Source organism: Megalobrama amblycephala, linkage group LG13, assembly GCF_018812025.1.
Source record: "Megalobrama amblycephala isolate DHTTF-2021 linkage group LG13, ASM1881202v1, whole genome shotgun sequence".
NCBI lineage: Eukaryota > Metazoa > Chordata > Actinopteri > Cypriniformes > Xenocyprididae > Megalobrama > Megalobrama amblycephala.
Window position 1 is genome coordinate 383,643 of NC_063056.1, and position 20,113 is coordinate 403,755.

Below are 20,113 nucleotides of genomic sequence, written 5' to 3' on the forward strand. Positions count from 1 at the left end.
TTTTTAATCGATTGACAGCACTAGTTTTAACATAGAACCGCCCAGGAGTGCGTTTCCCAAAAGCATTGTTATCCAACTAACATCACAAGTTCCGTTGTTACTAAGATTCCCAAAACCATAATTCAAATAAATCGTACTGTGGTAGTTCAGTAGCGAGTTACATTGTTGTTCGGGAAACGCACCCCTGAGCGAGTTCACAGCGAGTTGTAAATAAGTCCACCATTGCTGCACTGACGAGAACAACTCCCAAGTGTTTTAGGTGTTCTGTAGCTGAATGGATTAATCTACATAGATCTCTCCATTTACTCCCGAAATCTGAGCCGCTGAAGATGAGGTGGATTAATTTTGTTTTAGAAGAAAATCTCCCTCAACTCTACCGAAATTCATTTATGTCTCCATGAATCATTTCACACCGGACTGCTTAATGAACAAATATCAATACAAAGGGACGATACAAAACAGAGACTGTACTAAAAAGTTGTTATTCAAGCCAAGGATGGATTAGTACAAAAACTGTTCGTGATCCAGCTTACAGTCTCCACAGTGATATTGTATACAGCAGTAATGAAGGTGAGAGCACTTTATTACAGTTCATCAAAGTTGATTTACAGATATAAAGCTAACCAGTTTATTATGCACTGTAACGATCTTTAGTGATATTACAAGTATTTAATCAATTTATGGGTGTAATATATGAATATAATAAATCATAAAGCCTTATGATTAATTATGATACATATATCGACCCAAGAGGGAATAATGCACATATATGGTGAATTAATTACAACGGAGTATAATCAATTACATATATGATTAGTTCTAGCTTAATAGTTGTTTAGAGAAATTATCCTAGTTTATCCAGCAAACCATTAGTTTTCTCACAGACTATTATAAGAGGAATGTTAATCTCTGGCCACGAGAATAACTTTCTATTACAGCACTTTACATCTATTGCAGGGTTTTTGTTTTAATATAACTGATATTACAACTTTAGCACATTTGTCAGCTAAACATTCATTCATTGTTTTCTATTAATGACCCTGTGCTGCCGCCGTTTCATAATGAACCGAAAATTTAAAACATAAATGGTCTCAACGTTGTATTTTGTATTTCAACATGAATTTATATTGATTCATTAAAAAAAAAAAAAAGTGCCTCCTCATTTCAGAACACCACTGCACGCCACTGCTTTCTACCTTTATAAAACAGCAAAAGACAGTGATTAAGTATATACAGTCTGTCTGTGCTGCGTGTTTTAAAGAGAAGTGCGCACATTTGCTCACACGATCAGCTGGTGATCAAAATAAAAGGATTTGTCTTATTAATTACTACAAAAGTAGGCCATTGTAATTCCCCTATACTGTTGTGTAAAGTAACTTTTGTGTAAAATAATTTTTTTGTACTGTTGTGTAAAATATTTTTTTATTTTTACATTTATTTTAGAGTGCATTTGTTACAATATGTGGATATAACTGTCATATGAATAATTATATAGGCCTAAATCATTATTATATTATTATTTTTATATTATTGTAATAATTGTTTGGTATCCTAAAACACAATGTAGACTGAGACAATATCACAACTAAAAAGATGTTTGAACCATCTTTCATGTCCAGGTACAATGCTGTTTCTTTGTTCAATTTTGCACACTGTACATGGGTTGAAGCTCTTAATTTTGAGCTCTCAAAGTGCACCAGATTGATGCATTTAACCTTAAAATGTACAAAAATACTACAACAAAGCTCATTTCATGACAACAAAGCTCATTTCATGACAGTAAAGCTGTTAACAGAAAATTAAAATGTCATTGGGCAAAATATTTGGGCTAAGCCTAAATATTCACAACGTCTGGCTCCGCCCCTGGATATATATATATATATATATATATATATATATTATAACATTGATATAAGTGATTACTCCGATTTAGACCTACCTATATTGTACTTACATAACGCAAATCTGCCTGTTAATATTTTGTATATTTCCCCGGCGTCGAAATCAGGCACATATAATGTCAGAAAATACGACTCCTGTCTACATGTCCATGGATTAGGTTTATTTGACAAGTTGTGAGAAACACTTTCGAGCCCAACCTTTAGTGTAATTGTTAGTTTTACTCGCATTTTCCCATTTTCCCAGTTTCCTCTATTAAATCCAGTCACGCAGCAGGTTGTTTTGCCACTCAGTCCAGCTGAGGGAGAGTGTTCCGGCGGGAAAGTGACGTCGATGCAAACCCTCTATTGGAACTGAACAGTTGATGATGACATAGAGCAAGGACGCAAGATCGCGAGGTAGTAGGCTATGAAAACATGATGAAACTAAAGTTTCTAAATAATTCAGATATCTTATTTTGACTCAAGCATTATTAGCTCCTGTAGATGGACGTCAGAAACGTACAATGCACACACCTCAAACTGCCTTGTGTAGTTACTTAAAAACGTAGACCTAATTAAGCCTACGTTTTTTGAAAAATGTGCATCTACTTCAAAATTCGTGTTTTCGGTATGGTGTGTGTAATTTTCATTGTAGAACAAAAAGTCAAATTATTGTCAAGTTTACCACAGGCTTTATTTTACACATAAATCGAAAACCCCCATTATAAAACCGCATAAGAAAATCAGGAGGTAACCAGTGGTGAATTAGTCTTCCAGGGTCTGACGTCATACTTGCATCACTCTATAGCACAGAAAATAATAAAAGTTTTGTGTTCCATGGTACTGTCTGTGATTGTGTATGATAACAATCCTTTCGGATATGAAATTAATATTCAATTAGCTAGATCTAGTTTATGAAACTACATAAACAGTTGGCCCTTAATGACTGCTAATTACCTAGTGACTAAAAAGGACTATACTATTGTTTGGCATTTTAAACTTAAACCAATTATGTAGTTATTTATTAATAGAAACGACACTTCTGCATTTATAAATTTTCAGATAGCTTAGCTAGTTTTGCAAGCTAGCAACCAAACTAAGCCAGTTTAGCTACCAACTCTCTGCTCATCCTGAGATCCTTTTGTCTGAAGCCGGTTCACCTTAGGCCGTTTTGCCTGATGTTGGATAATGCAATTTCATAGACTTTATAGAAGTTTTCCTGAGAACTGATGCCTTTTTGTCCAGTGTTTGACTGGGATCCTGCAGGTCGAGGAGAAGAAAGAGAGAGGGACAGTCAGAGGCAGGGCAAAGCGAGAGTGGAGAAGGCAGGAGAGCAATGGAGAAACTGAGGGAGAGATGAGCAGAGAACATCAGACAGGGAGCAAGGGCAAAAACCACTGGTCACAAAATAATAGGGGTGCAATGGTTAAGATTACTCTTGGTTCGGTTTGTATCACGGTTTTAGGCTCACGGTTTCGGTACGGTTTGGTATGTGCTATGTATAGGTAAAAAAGTACTACTGTCAAATAAAAATGAAGAAAATAAGAACAAATAATCAAACAGCTATAAATACAGTAAAGCAAAGACACAAATAAATAAAGCATTTCAGGTTTTTCATCCAGTTTTCAGGTACAGAAATTGAATAAAGTAGCTAATAATATGTAAAACAACATTGCATGTAATCATCACTATAAATTAAATATAGATTATTAATTAAAGGTCCCCTTGAACATGTTTTTAAAAGATGTAATATAAGTCTAAGGTGTCTCCTGAATGTGTCTGTGAAGTTTCAGCTCAAAATACCCCATAGTTTTTTTTTTTTATTAATTTTTTTAACTGCCTATTTTGGGACATCATTAACTATGCACTGATTTACACTCGACGCCGCCCCTTTAATTCGCGTGCTCCCTGCCACACCAGCTCTCAACTATATTACAGCGCATTTACAAAGTTCACACAGCTAATATAACCCTCAAATGGATCTTTACAAGATGTTCGTCATGCATGCTGTATGCATGCTTCGAATTATGTGAGTAAAGTATTTATTTGGATGTTAACAGTTGTTTCTCTATGAGTTTGAGGCTGTGCTTCCGTGGCTAACGGCTAATGCTACACTATTGGAGAGATTTATAAAGAATGAAGTTGTGTTTATGAATTATACAGACTGCAAGTGTTTAATAAATGAAAATAGCGACGGCTCTTGTCTCCGTGAATACAGTAAGAAACGATGGTAACTTTAACCACATTTAACAGTACATTAGCAACATGCTAACGAAACATTTAGAAAGACTATTTACAAATATCACTAAAAATATCATGATATCATGGATCATGTCAGTTATTATTGCTCCATCTGCCCTTTTTTGCTATTGTCCTTGCTTGCTTACCTAGTCTGATGATTCTGCTGTGCAGATCCAGACGTTCTGCCCTTTCTAATGGCTTGAATATGAGCTGGCATATGCAAATATTGGGGGCGTACATATTAATGATCCCGACTGTTACGTAACAGTCTGTGTTATGTTGAGATTCGCCTGTTCTTCGGAGGTCTTTTAAACAAATGAGATTTATATAAGAAAGAGGAAACAATGGAGTTTGAGATTCACTGTATGTCATTTCCATGTACTGAACTCTTGTTATTCAACTATGCCGAGGTAAATTCAATTTTTGAATCAAGGGCACCTTTAATAAGTTACTATTCAGTCATGAGCAAAGAGTGATTTCCTTGTCTTTTGTTGTTTGATAAACATTAAAACACATTCAGACAGCAGGAACACAAGGGCTGCTGTCTCTTTAAGACATAGTACACGGATACTGAACACATGCGTTCTTTCTTGAGCGCTTAAGTTCATTTAAGACATAACCGACTATGCTTGCCAGGGTGCTCGCCAAGACGGGCATGTTGACATAATTTTGTGTGAATTTGTCTGTTCAAGCACAAGACTTGAAGAAGACCTCAATATTTATGCACGTGTGTAAGTTCTCTGTCGCGCCTTGCACTCGAATGTTTAAATTGTCAAGGCTTTGTCAAGAGATTAGTTTAAACGCAGATAGCAAAGTGTGCAGTTCAGGTTTCACATGCGCTCACGGGCTATCAAACACCCAGGTGATGACGGCGTAAATGACTGCTCATAGAACACACGGCGCTCGCACTGAACAAAGTTTAGGGAAAGCCAGAATGCGTATCCATCGACAGAAACATACAAATTCAACTCGCCTAACTCTCTCTGTCTGTTTTATTTATTTTCTAAATAAAATGTGTGTCTTCTATGGAAGATACAGTGAAGGAGCGCTTGCTTGCAATGACGACACTAAAAGAATTTGATGCAGACTGTATTACTGCTGCTATAGAAGAGCAGCTAGTGCATCATGCCATTGATGAGCTTAAGTGTGTAGCACAGTCGTATGATGGCGCGGCAGTTATGAGTTAGGCTGTAGGTGGTGTACAAGCCAGATTTAAAACAAACCATCCTGAGGCCATTTATGTGCACTGCTATGCACATCATCTCAACCTAGTTTTATGTCACACCTGTCAGGCCATACCAGAGGTCCATGGATCTCTTTGACCTGCTGCAGAATGTGTACTCATTTTTTTGTAAACCATCACAAACTCAGAGATGTTCAAAATCAGCTGGGGTTAGAGCCATTCAAACTTGTGCAGCATTCAAAGACCCGCTGGTCAAGTCCAGTGTCTATAAATGCCGTCTTAGAGAATCTCCCTGCAGTTCTTCTGTGTCTCTCCAGCATCAACAGTAGGACTCCATGCCAAACTTAGCAGATTCTCCACAGTATACCTATTGATAATGTTCAAGACTTTCTGTCTGTAACTGAAAACCTGCACAAATATCTGCAAAGTGAAACGGTTGACCTTGCTAAGGCTGCTGAGTACAAAGGAGCTGTGTGTGAGAAGGCTGCTATGCTTTATTATACTGTCAGGACCATTTGTGCAGCAAATCAGTGGCGCGTCTAAAGATAATAGAGCCCATTATAATCTGTGATATTTTCACACTGGATGCGGCACTGAAGACAGCTTCCAGAATCTACACGAGTTCAATGCTGGATTTACACAAAGGCTTTTACTGAAAGATGAAGCAGTTCCCACTTTAAAAGCTGAAGCTGCTGTTTATCGGCCCCAAACTGTAAGTACGTTTTATTGTTTGTCTTTTAAACGTAATGTTATAGTTCTGTTGCTATTTTTGGTTGCATCAAGGACATATACAAAGAGAAACTCCTTTCTGTTAGCCAGTTAGCTAAGTTCTAGTGCAACAAACACCAACAAACTTCTATGTTCATAGACAAACAGTTGTTCATGCTATAAATTAAACGCTACCTTGACAAAAATGCTACTACTCAGTCATGTATTCGGCTACAGTAAAGCTTTAATCAGGATAAAACTGTATACTGAAAGCTAACAAACAGCAGTGACAGCATCTAAACACTTTGACACAAATACTAAATGAAATACCATTCATAAAATACCATTCCTTTAAAAGCCGCGATTGGAGAGGTTCTGCTTTTTCCTCTTCATCTGGGTCTGATTCAGCTCTATTTGATACAGCAATATAGATGCCGTTATTTACATTTCCACTGAAGCACATGTAACAACAAATGGTAAGGGGCGTGGTGTTTCCGGATGTTTCAGCGAATCACGATACACTGGGCCAGCTAACCAATCAGAGCACATTGCGTATGTCGGAGGGAGGGGCTTCATAGAAGCAGGAAGTCAAACGAGCCGTTCATATGACAGTGGAAACAGAGGTGTAGAATAAAGGTAAAATATATGAAAAATACAGCGTTTTCAAGAAATCCAAAGCATTAAGACATGTTAAACTGTGCCCCAAAAACACAATCAAGTCTAGAAAAAAAACACTGAACCACCCCTTTAAATAGTCTTCATAAATATTAATATCTCTACATGTTTACCTTTCCCAGTACTATGACCAGTTTCTGATTGGCGGAAACACTCGTGGGGATAGGTCAGATGGTTAAAACCCAATGACAAGCAGTTTTGCTTGGCTTTCGCTTTAATTCGGGCTTACTTTTACAATCTTTTACAATCATTCTGCTTGCACATTTACATGCTCTTTGACACTAAGAGCTCATTCCAAGACTCAACTTTTACGCCTGAGCCTTCGTTGAACCTCACTGAAGAAGAACCTCTCAAAGTCCTTGCTTCCAGCAGCTCGAGAAGTAGAGAAACTTCTGTTATGCAGCAATGTGTAAGCCCGTAACCAACACATGAGGCTCAGCCCTGCAAAGCCAACCATCCATTCATATCGAGTGTTGCTCCTCAGAACTCAACGACGACCGACCGCCAGCCAATCAGCACCGCCGAGATTCCCTCCAGCACCTCTGTCAGGAAGTGAACACGTGCTCACAGGAGCATCAAAACACAAGTACGGTCTCCTTATTCTTGCTGAACTGGTGCAGATCTTATTAAAGGGATAGTTCACCCAAAAATGAAAATGTGATGTTTATCTGCTTACCCCCAGCGCATCCAAGATGTAGGTGACTTTGTTTCTTCAGTAGAACACAAATGATGATTTTTAACTCCAACCGTTGCCGTCTGTCAGTCGTTATAATGCAGTCAATGGTCACACAATTTATAAGAGTTAATAATCATGCACAGACAAATACAAATGAAACCCTGCGGCTCGTGACGACACATTGATGTCCTAAGACATGAAACGATCGAAACCGAACAGTATTTATATCATTTTTTACCTCTAAAACACCACTATGTCCAACTGCGTTCAGCATTCGCTTGGTGATGTCTGATCGCGCTCTGACAGCGGAAGTGATGTCTCGCGCATATACATAATTGTGTGACCATTGACCCGCATTATATGACTGAAAGACGGCAGCGGTTGGAGTTAAAAATCATCATTTGTGTTCTACTGAAGAAACAAAGTCACCTACATCTTGGATGCTCTGGGGGTAAACAGATAAACATCACATTTTCATTTTTGGGTGAACTATCCCTTTAAGCAAACAAACTAAGGTTGAATTGTTAGCATTATTGCTGATTTAAAAAATTGATTCAAAAAATTAAATGCTAATTTTTCTGTAATTGATTGGGATTAATCTCGATTAAAAACATTGGAGTTTTTAAGTTTTTTTTTTAAGTATATTTTAAATATTTGTTTAATGTGTCATGACAGATCGCTGTTCAAGCCACACGTAAACCGATCATCTCTTCCTAGTTATTGTGTTAATGGTGTGGTCTCAACAGACGGATGTTGTGCTAATAGTGTTAAGAGTTTTGAAAATGTGACTACAGAAAGAATGAACTGATTAAAACTGTAGAAGTGTTTGGTAGTTTAGTACTAGTGCATCTCGAACATGAAGTTATCTGAAAGCTGATGAGGAGAGCTGAGTAACGAGATTTGAAGAAGTGTATTGAGAAACATGTCCTAAAGATGTAAAAACTGTAAAAAGTGCAGATGACTTTAATTGTGTTCATCATCCCATCTGTAAACAAAATGCTCATTTATCTCAGTGTTAAAGCTGTCACTTCAACAGTCCAGTATGGGAGTAAACTGGGTGTCAGCGCCACCTGCTGTACTGATGTGAATTTGATCTTCATTCAGCTCTTCAGCTATTTGGTTTGAAACTATGAAGTGAAAATCTCAAGCACACAACAGATCCACACAGACACACAATCATCAACTCACAGATCAGACACAATATATAAAATCTCACAACAGAAACCTTGAAGATCTCCTCAGAGTCTCCAGAAGATCTTCCTCATTTGAACAGACACTTGATTCCAGCAGAGCTGATGAGAAGAGGATCTCCAGGTTAACTTTACCAGGTTCAGCAGGTGATATAGTCACTGGTCATGCCTCGAGTGTCGAGTCTAGTTTATTCACAGAGCGCTTTACCACTACACTATAGACCAAAGACTCTACAGTCTGCTATCAGCCGGAAGGATGTAACACAGCCTCAGACCAGAGAGAGTAAATGTGCTGCTCTTTTTGTCACTTTTTTTTAAAAAGACACAGACACACCCACACCCATCCACAAACACACACAGGTTTGTTTTATCTCAGTGAGGACTCTCCATAGGTGTAATGGTTTTTATACTGCACAAACTGTACATTCTCTCCCCCTACTCTTCCCCTACTCCTAAACTTAACCATCACAGGAAACTGTCTGCATTTTTACATTTAATAAAACATTGTTTTGTAGGTTTTTTTTTAAGTCGATTGGTTTATGAGGACAAATGAAGTGTTCTTATAAAACATGTTTATGTAATACACATGTCACTACACACAGTTGTCTCCTCATAAACCATATACAGTCAAACCAAAATGTTATTCAGACACCTTGAACATTTCATTCATTAATGCAGTTTATTAAAAAAAATGGTAATGAAATATGACACGATCTCAGAGTTAAACTGTGTCAGAAAACAATCAATTAATTATGTCAGATAACACTTCAGCAAAACATGGTCAGGTCAAAGTGTCTGAATAATTTTTGGTTTGACTGTATATTCATACACTCACAGGCCTTCCAGAAAGCAGGTTTGTATCTCAGAGAAGATGTTTCAGGGTTAGTTTACTTCAGATAAACGTCTCAAAGCTTCAGATGTTTTCTATGGAGCCCCGCACATGATGCTCGCTTTACATAGTTGTTCCCTCGGTTTATAAATCGTGCGCATGATTTAGCCTACTATTGTTTTCCTGCGTGTCATGAGCGGGGCTCCGTAGTTTTCAGCACAGATTACGTGTCAGTTAATTATAAATCATTATTATTCAGCCCTACTTTTCCCATCTCACATTTCACAGATCTGCATTCAAAAGTGAAAATATTGTATTTATGGACTCTTTTTCATCTATTTTTTAAAATAGATGAAAACAAAAAAAGAAAGATGAAACACTCACCTCAAACCATATTTGAAGACTTTTCTGTGTTGAACAGCGGCTCTGAAAGTGTTCACTTTATGTGAAATAAAGGAAGTGAAACTGCTTTTGAAGTGTCAGTGACAGTCAGACGTCAGCAAACACACTAACTCTTCTCTGAAATGTGTGTTCTCACTAAACTGAATTTTTTAGTTGTGTTTTTTCAAGTTTGTTGATACAGGTTTTTTAAATTTGAATAAAATGAAAACTAAAAGACTTTCAAATCACATTATTGATAAATGTTTAAAGTGATTTTATGTGTGTCGAATTTTATGCACAAAATGAGATGGGATCATTTCAAATTTGATGCCTGCTACAGATCTCAGAATAGTTGGGACGGGGGCATGTTTTACCATGGTGTAGGATCTCCTCTTCTTTTCAAAACAGTGTGAAGACATCTGGACATCGAGGTTATGTGTTTCTGGAGTTTTGGTGTTGGAATATGATCCCATTCTTGCCTGATATAGGTTTCCAGCTTTTGAAGAGTTTGTGGTCGTCTTTCGTTTAATGATACGTCAAATGTTCTCTATAAGTGAAAGATCTGGACTGCAGGCAGGCCAATTCAGCACCCGGACTCTTCTACGATGAAGCCATGGTGTTGTAATAGCTGCAGTATGTGGTTTTGCATTGTCCTGCTGAAATACACACGGCCTTCCCTGAAATAGACGTCATCTGGAGGGGAGCATATGTTGCTCTAAAACCTTTATATACAGCATTTATAGTGCCTCCAAAACATGCAAGCTGCCCATACCGTATGCACTTATGCACCCCCACACCATCAGAGATGCTGGCTTTTGAACTGAACGCTGATAACACGCTGGAAGGTCTCCCTCCTCTTTAGCCCAGAGGACACGGCGTCTGTGATTTCCAACAAGAATGTCAAATTTGGACTCGTCTGACCATAGAACACCTTTCCACTTTAAAACAGTCCATTTTAAATGAGCCTTGGCCCACAGGACACGACAGCGCTTCTGGACCATGTTCACATGTGGCTTCCTTTGTGCATGATAGAGCTTTAGTTGGCATCTGCAGATGGCACGGCAGATTGTGTTTACCGACAGTGGTTTAGTTGGCATCTGCAGATGGCACGGTGGATTGTGTTTACCGACGGTGGTTTAGTTGGCATCTGCAGATGGCACGGCGGATTGTGTTTACCGACAGTGGTTTAGTTGGCATCTGCAGATGGCACGGCGGATTGTGTTTACCGACAGTGGTTTAGTTGGCATCTGCAGATGGCGCAGCGGATTGTGTTTACCGACAGTTGTTTAGTTGGCATCTGCAGATGGCGCGGCGGATTGTGTTTACCGGCAGTGGTTTAGTTGGCATCTGCAGATGGCATGGCGGATTGTGTTTACCGGCAGTGGTTTAGTTGGAATCTGCAGATGGCACGGCGGATTGTGTTTCCCGACAGTGGTTTAGTTGGCATCTGCAGATGGCACGGCAGATTGTGTTTACCGACGGTGGTTTAGTTGGCATCTGCAGATGGCACGGCGGATTGTGTTTACCGACAGTGGTTTAGTTGGCATCTGCAGATGGCACGGTGGATTGTGTTTACCGACAGTGGTTTCTGGATGTATTCCTGGGCCCATTTAGTAATATCATTGACACAATCATGCTGATGAGTGATGCAGTGTCGTCTGAGGGCCTGAAGACCACGAGCATCCAATAAAGGTCTTCGGCCTTGTCCCTAACGCACAGAGATTTCTCCAGTTTCTCTGAATCTTTTGATGATGTTATGCAGTGTAGATGATGAGATTTGCAAAGCCTTTGCAATTTGATGTTGAGGAACATTGTTTTCCACAATTTTTTTACGCACTTTCACAAATTGGAGAGCCTATGCCCTTCTTCACTTCTGAGAGACTCTGCCTCTCTAAGACATCCCTTTCATAGCTAATCATGTTACAGACCTGATATCAAATAACTTAATTAGTTGCTACATGTTCTCCCAGCTGAATCCTTTCTAAATGTCTTGTTTTTTCAGCCATTTGTTGCCAACTTTTTTGAGACCTGTAGCAGGCATCAAATTTGAAAAGAGCTCATTTAGTGGATAAAATTGTAAAATTTCTACGTTAAAGATTTGTTATGTTATCTATGTTCACTCTTCACACAGTGATCACAACATCAGTCTATGTGAGCTAAACTGTGGATCATTTATACAAACTCCTATCCACTCCACTGCTCTCTGAACAAGAAAAACTAACACAGATGTGAAAAATGTCTACTGTCTTATACTACCATTTTTAGAAGTGTTTGCTTTTGCAAGATATATGTGATGTTTTGCATGTTGTGTGTGTTTTGTGGTTTACAGTTTTGAGAAATGGAGTTTCAAGAACTGTGTGTAACATTTAAAAACTGTAACCGCAGTGTTAAGATGAAAGCTGGTGAAGAGTAAACCTGTATCTTCTCTGTTAAGATGAGAGTTGGTCAGGAGAACTGTGTGAAGAGTTCTGGAAATGTGTCCTAGTGACTGCAAAAAACTGCAAATGTGTATCAAGTGGGTCAGTGTATGTTTTCATTTTGCCTTTCAAATTGAAATGAAATGAGCAGAAACAAGAAAACGGTGTCTGTTAGAAAGGCCGAGTTCCTGCGCTACTTTCCATCAGTCATCATCAGCGGAGAGAGTGACGGACGGAAGCTGTGAACGGGACTGTGTGTGCAGAAGTGTGTCAGTAAACACATGGAAGTTGCATATTTATCAAGTATGATAAATGTTAAGCAGTGTACGGTGTGAATATGATGGTAACCTGTCACTAAGAGATGAGTGTTTATCAGTGAGATCAATGTGAGGAAGGAAGATCTTCGTCTGCTTCCGGCTCCTGTCTGACTCTGCTGTGCTTTGTGTTTATGCCTCCATATAGTGTTGTGTTTAATCGCTATTACTGTCTTTCCTTCTTATTTATATTGCTATTATAATCACCATATATCTGATATGATATCACATTAATCTGTGGGGCGGGTTTATTTCTTATGACATTATTACTATTTTGTTTTCATTCTTAAAGGGGTCATGAACTGCGTTGGTTTATTGTTTTATAATGTTTCCTGAGGTGCACTTATAATGTTAGTATGCTTTTTACATCAAAAATTGTCATAATTCATGAATAAAAAGCATTTTTCCTACCCTGATTTCAGCCTCTGGTTTGAACGCTCTGTTTTAAGGGGCGTGTCTGTGTGAGACTTCAGTGGAAACGCCCACTGCTGTGATTGGCTGACATCTTTCCATTTGAAATAGCCAAGTTTACTTTTAACGTTTTTACTATTACAGCTCTCAAGGTTAACTAATTGTGAAAAGTGCTGCATTACATTTAGATCTATGGCATTAAATTTAGATGGTGGCATGAAAGGTTGCAGAGATGATCATTGTAGTCAATCACAGACAATGTTGAGCACATGAAAGCAGTGATCTCGTCATTAAAACTCAATTTCTGCACAATAACAAATGCTTTCGTCTTCACTAACAGCAGATATATAAACCTGAATAAAACATGGATCCCTTCAGAATGGTTTAGAATAATAATATTGCCCCTCCTGCCTATTATGACCAAAGAATTTATTACACACATTTAATAGCCGAATTCATTTGAAGCCAATACATTTATTACACAGTTATGTTATACAATCATTATATACAACCAGAAAATACACATTACATTCAAATAAATATATTAGTGGAAATTGATTTTTTCTTCACTGTTATTTCTAAGCCTTAACTGCCGCAAAATAAAGTGTATCACAGATCACATCAGGTCACCTGTATTGAATCTGCTTGTTTTACACTCTTTGACCACCAGGTGGTATTGTGAGAAAATGAAGCCTTGAGAAATGAACCCTTTTGTGAACCTCTTGGCTGAAAAGCTTCATGAGGCTTCATCTCACCTTTTGAGGCTGAGGCCTGCGGTACGCACAAGGGTTATGATAAATTATAAAATAAATCGACCAAATTATGCACATATATTGTGAATTAATTACAACAGATTATAGTTCTAGTTTAAAATGATACAATGTCAGCAGCCATATCACCCTGTAGCCCAAGACTGGTTGCCCACTGAAGCTAAGCAGGGCTGAGCCTGGTTAGTACCTGGATGGGAGACCTCCTGGGAAAACCAGGTAGCTGCTGGAAGAGGTGTTGGTAAGGCCAGCAGGGGGTGCTCACCCTGTGGCCTGTGTGGGTCCTAACACCCCAGTATAGTGACGGGGACACTGTACTGTAACAAGCACCGTCCTTCGGATGAGACGTTAAACCGAGGTCCTGACTCTCTGTGGTCATTAAAAATCCCATGGCACTTCTCGTAAAGACTAGGGGTGTAACCCCGGTGTCCTGGCCAAATTCCCTCCATAGGCCCTTACCAATCACGGCCTCCTAATAATCCCCATCCATTGAATTGGCTCTTTCACTCTCTCTCCTCTCCACCTACAGCTGGTGTGTGGTGAGCGCACTGGCGCCGTTGTGCTGTGGCTGCCGTCGCATCATCCAAGTGGATGCTGCACACTGGTGGTGGATGAGGAGAGACCCCTGATATGATTGTAAAGCGCTTTGGGTGTACAGTAGTACATATGAAAGCGCTATATAAATGCCTCATTCATTCATTCAAAAGTTCATTTAGAAAGACTGGTCTAGTTTGTCCAGCAAACTATCAGTTTTCCTTATCGACTATTATAAAAGGAGATTATTCCTCTGGCCACAATAAATAACTTCTATTTTAGCATTAAAGCGTAAAGCAGTTGGCAAAATTGAAACATAAAAATGCAGGAAAACACCAAGCCGACGGTTGGCCGTCAGACAGTTTTTCTTCATCAGCTGACGGCCGTGTTTGATCAACGGGTTCAGAGGTGTGGTATTTTGGAAAGCAGTGTCTTGAAATGGCAAGGAAGTGACATGTTATATTTCTGTGTCTAATGTAGAGAAGTGTGTTTAGTGTTTTTCAGAAAGCGTGAGGCTGAGAATGTGCTTATAGTTCTGGGCTGAGGTTTTCCTCCTCGAGCGTCAGGTTTCAGTGTGTTATTTTTAATTTTAGTGTGTAAGCAATCGAAAAAAACACTGGAACACAATACAAAACCGAGTAACATTTCTACAGTAATACCATACTGAAATATTCATCTTTCAGTTTCATTACTATCATTCATAAGGGGAATTTAGGAATAATTTTGTACTGTAATGAAATCATGGATTATGTAAAATAAACTGCAGTGAATTACAGACAGCAGAGAATCATTCTTGTGCTGTAAAGACATTTTACTAAATGTATAATGTTATCTGTTGTTTATGGAAGCTTGTTTTTGCAACTGAATAAAAAATAAAAAAGGCAATAGCAAGTTTATATCTGACATTATAATTATGACATTATAACAGCTCTTTTGTTTCATTTGGGAAACACTGACATTTAAATGCCACAATAATTAGGGGCCAAGCCCCGAAGGGGCTGTAGCCCCTATTGTAATTGTACGTTTTCCCTTTTATTATTATTATTCTTCCTCCCGAATGGGAGTCTATGGCAGCCCTATCAACGGAACATGAGAAAATGATGAAATTTGGCACAGTTGTAGAGATGCTCATGAATAGTGATTGGACCAAATTTGGAGTCTCTAGAACCAACTCTATAGCGCCACCACCAGTTCAAAATTTCAACATTCTAACGGTTTTAACATTTGAACTGTTTGTCATAGAAAAATTAAATTTAGTTCATCTGATTCGTCTCTTCATGCTGATGCTATTCAACTTCTTACATTAAGTCTCCACCCATTACAGTAGCGGCCATTTTGAAAAGTACAGTATTTGTTTTTTTCGCTTCTCCTCCTTCAAAATTTGTCCAATTTTGTCCAAACTTTGATCAGGTGATCTTTGGTCTGAGCCGCACAGAAATGACTGAACAGATTTTTTTTATTCATCTTTGTTCAAAAGTTATGATGTCACGAAGTTAACGAGGTTGACCCAAAATTGCTATAGAGGCTGTATCTCGGCCAAACTTTGAGCAATCGAAACTAAAATTGGTACACTTGATCAAGACCATGATCTGAGGTTCCATGCCAAATTTGGGAACAGCGCCACCTACAGGTCATGAGATCTGAAAAATGGCTATTTTGGCCAATAACTTTTGAACACTTTATTAGAAAATCAAGATCTTGGTGTCTATGGATTCCCTGTGCCATGCCGAATCCGAGGATATCGAATTCGTCAACATCGGATGAACCACGTGTCCGCCATTTTGAATTTGTCATAAATTGCAATAACTTTTAAACAATTTGACATATCTTCACACAAATTGGTACGTATGACCTTTAGAAGGTCCTGAAGGTACCTGAGAAGTTTCAACACAGCGCCACCTACTGTTCCACAGATGTAATGATTATTGCAAAACCACTTATAACTTTTGAAAACACTTTCCAAAATGTGTATGCTTTATGTCATTTTATTCCCTGGCTTATGCCGATTCCGACGATGTGTCATTTGTCATTTTCCTTAAATGTACCTGTCTGCCATATTGAATTAAATCAAAAACAGTTTTTTCGCTACTCCTCCCACAAATTTTGGTCAATTTTGTCCAAAATCAGCTCAGATGATCTTTGGACCGAGCCGCACAGAAATGACTGAACGGATTTTTGATATTCGCTACCATTCCCAAGATATTCATCTCTGAATGTGACCTTGCTTGTGTTTGTTGTCTTATGCTAGTTAGCTTAGCATGCTAATTGCTTAGCATGCTAACCAGTTGTCATTCTCTTTAATGTGGCTCTTCAGTTATCAAGTTAACCATGAGCTTCATTAGCATTAAGTTAGCTTAGCATGCTAATATGGTTAGCATGCTAAGTAATGCTTTTTTTGTGAATTCTTTGTTAGACTAAAAGGTTTCTTCCACAGTCTGTTGAATGTGCATCCTCAAGTAGCTCAATGTGTAAAGCCAGTTATCTGAAGAGCCCTGTATCCGAAGTTAGTGGGTTCGAATCCCAGGTGGAGCGGTTTTATAAAATAGTGTGTTTTGATTCCTTTACTGCCTCTTGGATTAGAAATAAATGCTTTTTGTTTCATGCTGTGTTCATTTTCATCTAAGCTTATGTACATTCTGAGTTCATTCTTGCCCGTAATTCTGAACCAGCTGTTTCATGTTTGTTCATTTTCTGCTGTTTTTCCTCTTCCTGCTCTGTATTGCACTACAGCATGATGAGCTGCAGAATGATCTAAAGTGCAGCTTTATAAGAATTCTTCATTTTGAGTTCATTTTCACATGAACTAATAAACTTCGGCAGGTGTGGAAACATTCACTTGCACAGTGGTGCAATGAGATGAGAAATGGACCTTGGACCCGGAGGTCATGGATTCAAATCTCGTGTGGGGTTCCTTTATACAATTGTGTGTAATGAGTCATTTTGATACCTTTTTTATCCAAATAAGGATTGTGCTAATCTTTATTCCTCTTCAATGAGATACAAGTATTTTAGTTCATTCCGTGTTCATTCTCTGAACTTCTATTGATTTTCATTAGGGGCCAAGCCCCAAAGGGCTGTAGCCCCTATTGTAATTGTACGTTTTCCCTTTTATTATTAGGGGCCAAGCCCCAAAGGGGCTGTAGCCCCTATTGTAATTGTACGTTTTCCCTTTTATTATTATTATTCTTCCTCCCGAATGGGAGTCTATGGCAGCCCTATCAACGGAACATGAGAAAATGATGAAATTTGGCACACTTGTAGTGATGGTCATGTCTAGAAATCTGACCAATTTTGGAGTCTCAAGGACCAACTCTATAGCGCCACCACCAGTTCAAAAATTCAACATTCTAAAGGTTATAACTTTTGAACCATTTGCTCTAGAAAAATACAATTTAGTACATCTGATTTGTCTCTTCATGCTGATTCTATTCAAATTCTTACATTAAGTCTCCACCCATTACAGTAGCGGCCATTTTGAAAAGTACAGTAGTCCGTTTTTTCGCTACTCCTCCTTCAAAATTTGTCCAATTTTGTCCAGACTTTGATCAGGTGATCTTTGGTCTGAGCCGCACAGAAATGACTGAGCAGATTTTTTTTTATTCATCTTTGTTCAAAAGTTATGATGTCACGAAGTTAATGAGGTTTACCCAAAATTGCTATAGAGGCTGTATCTCAGCCAAACTTTGAGCGATCAAAACAAAAATTCGTACACTTGATCAAGACCATGATCTGAGGTTCCTTGCCGAATTTGGGAACAGCGCCACCTACAGGTCATGAGATCTGTAAAATGGATATTTTGGCCAATAACTTTTGAACACTTTATTAGAAAATCAAGATCTTGGTGTCTATGGATTCCTTGGGCCATGCCGAATCCGGGATATTGAATTTGTCAACATCGGATGAAAAGCATGTCTGCCATTTTGAATTTTGTCATAAATTTCAATATCTTTTAAACTATTTGACATATCTTCACAAAAATTAGTATGTATGACCTTTAGTAGGTCCCGAAGGTACCTGAGAAGTTTCAACACAGCGCCACCTACTGTTCCACAGATATAATGTTTTTTGCAAAAATGCTTATAACTTTTGAAAACACTTTCCAAAACGTGTATACTTTATGTCATTTTATTCCCTGGCTAATGCCAATTCCAACGATGTGTCATTTGTCATTTTCCTTAAATGTACCTGTCTGCCATATTGAAATAAATGAAAAACAGTTTTTTCGCTACTCCTCCCACAAATTTTGTCCTATTTTGTCCACAATCAGCTCAGAAGATCTTTGGACCGAGCCGCATAGAAATGACTGAACGGATTTTTGATATTCGCTACCGTTCCCGAGATATTTGTCTCTGAATGTGACCTTCCTTGTGATTGTTATCTTATGCTAGTTAGCTTAGCATGCTAATTGCTTAGCATGCTAACCAGTTGTCATTCTTTTAATGTGGCTCTTCAGCTATCAAGTTAACCATGAGCTTCATTAGCATTAAGTTAGCTTGGCATGCTAATATGGTTAGCATGCTAAGAAATGTTTTTTTTGTAAATTCTTTGTTACACTAAAAGTTCTCTTCCACAACATGTTGAACATGTGTCATAATGTAGCTCAATGTGTAAAGCCAGGTACCTGACGAGCCCTGTACCTAAAGATAGTGGGTTCGAATCTCGGGTGGAGTGGTTTTATGAAATTGTGTGTTTTGATTCCGTTATTGCCTCTAGATTAGAAATAAATGCTTTTTGTTTCATGCTGTGTTCATTTTCATCTAAGCTTCTGTACTTTCTGAGTTCATTCTCGCCCATAATTCTGAACCAGGTGTTTCATGTTTGTTCATTTTCTGCTGTTTTTCTTCTTCCTGCTCTGTATTGCGCTACAGCATGATGAGCTGCAGAATGATCTAAAGTAAAGTTATTAAATATAACATTCAGTGCAGTTTCATAAAAATTCTTCTTTTTGAGTCCATTTTCACATAAACTAGTGAACTTCGGCAGTTGTGTCAACAGTCACCTGCACAGTGGTGCAATGACATGCGCAATGGACACTGGACCTGGAGGTTGTGGGTTCGAATCCCGTGTTGGGTGGTCATTATGCAATTGTGTGTAATGAGTCATTTTGATTCCTTTTTTATCCAAATAAGCATTGTACTAATCTTTATTCCTCTTGAATTAGATACAAGTGTTTTTAGTTCATTCTGTGTTCATTCTCATCTGAACTTCTATTGATTTTCATTTCATTTCCACCTGTCCTTCTGAACCAGCTGTTTTGCATGTACATTCAATTTCTGCTGTTTTTGCTCTACCTGCTCCGTATTGCGCTACTGCCCCTTCTGGGGCTTGGCCCCGAATTGCTGCTTGCAGCTATATTTTACCAATTATTATTAATATTTTGTGAAATCACTTACATATAATAATGAATATATGAATAATCACATCATTATCTATAGGTCACAGATGATTGGTTCCAGCTGTATTAGTAGCTAATGAGCTTGCGTGCTTAATCTTTAAATACATGAGTTAGCGTTTGCTTAGCATCGCAAGTCCTGTACTTGCTCTGCAGCAGCATAGCAGATCTATTCCACCGAACATATCTACATTGTCATATCCATTACCATGCCAAACACTCTGAGAGTTGCCATGACAGAAAAAAAAAATATATATATAATATATATATATATTAGGTGATCAGTAAATTATTGTGGTATTTAAATGGCAGTGTTTTTCAAATGAAACACAAGAGCTGTTAGTTTTCAGTGATGTGTCTGTTATAGAGGACTGCGTTTATAGTTTTTAAAAAAGTTTGTTTTACAATATCAAACTGAGTGTAAAGCACGTAATGTGTTTGTAGTTTTACAGTCTTGGTCTGAAGATTCAGTACATGAGTGAATGATTCACTGATTGAGCCTCAAGTAACTCTTT

At 38.3% G+C, this 20,113-nt stretch overlaps 1 protein-coding gene and 1 pseudogene across 1 annotated transcript in view; one reads left to right on the forward strand and one right to left on the reverse strand.

Moving 5' to 3' along the window:
• Positions 1–9,842, reverse strand: part of LOC125243567 (NACHT, LRR and PYD domains-containing protein 12-like) — a 29,836-nt gene extending 19,994 nt beyond the window's left edge. The window contains exon 1 of the mRNA XM_048153312.1: positions 9,767–9,842. The gene's annotated coding sequence lies outside the window, so the exon portion shown is untranslated. The remainder of the gene's footprint in view (positions 1–9,766) is intronic.
• A 3,945-nt stretch (positions 9,843–13,787) lies between these two features.
• Positions 13,788–13,904, forward strand: LOC125244265 (annotated as a pseudogene).
• The last annotated feature ends 6,209 nt before the right edge of the window (positions 13,905–20,113 follow it).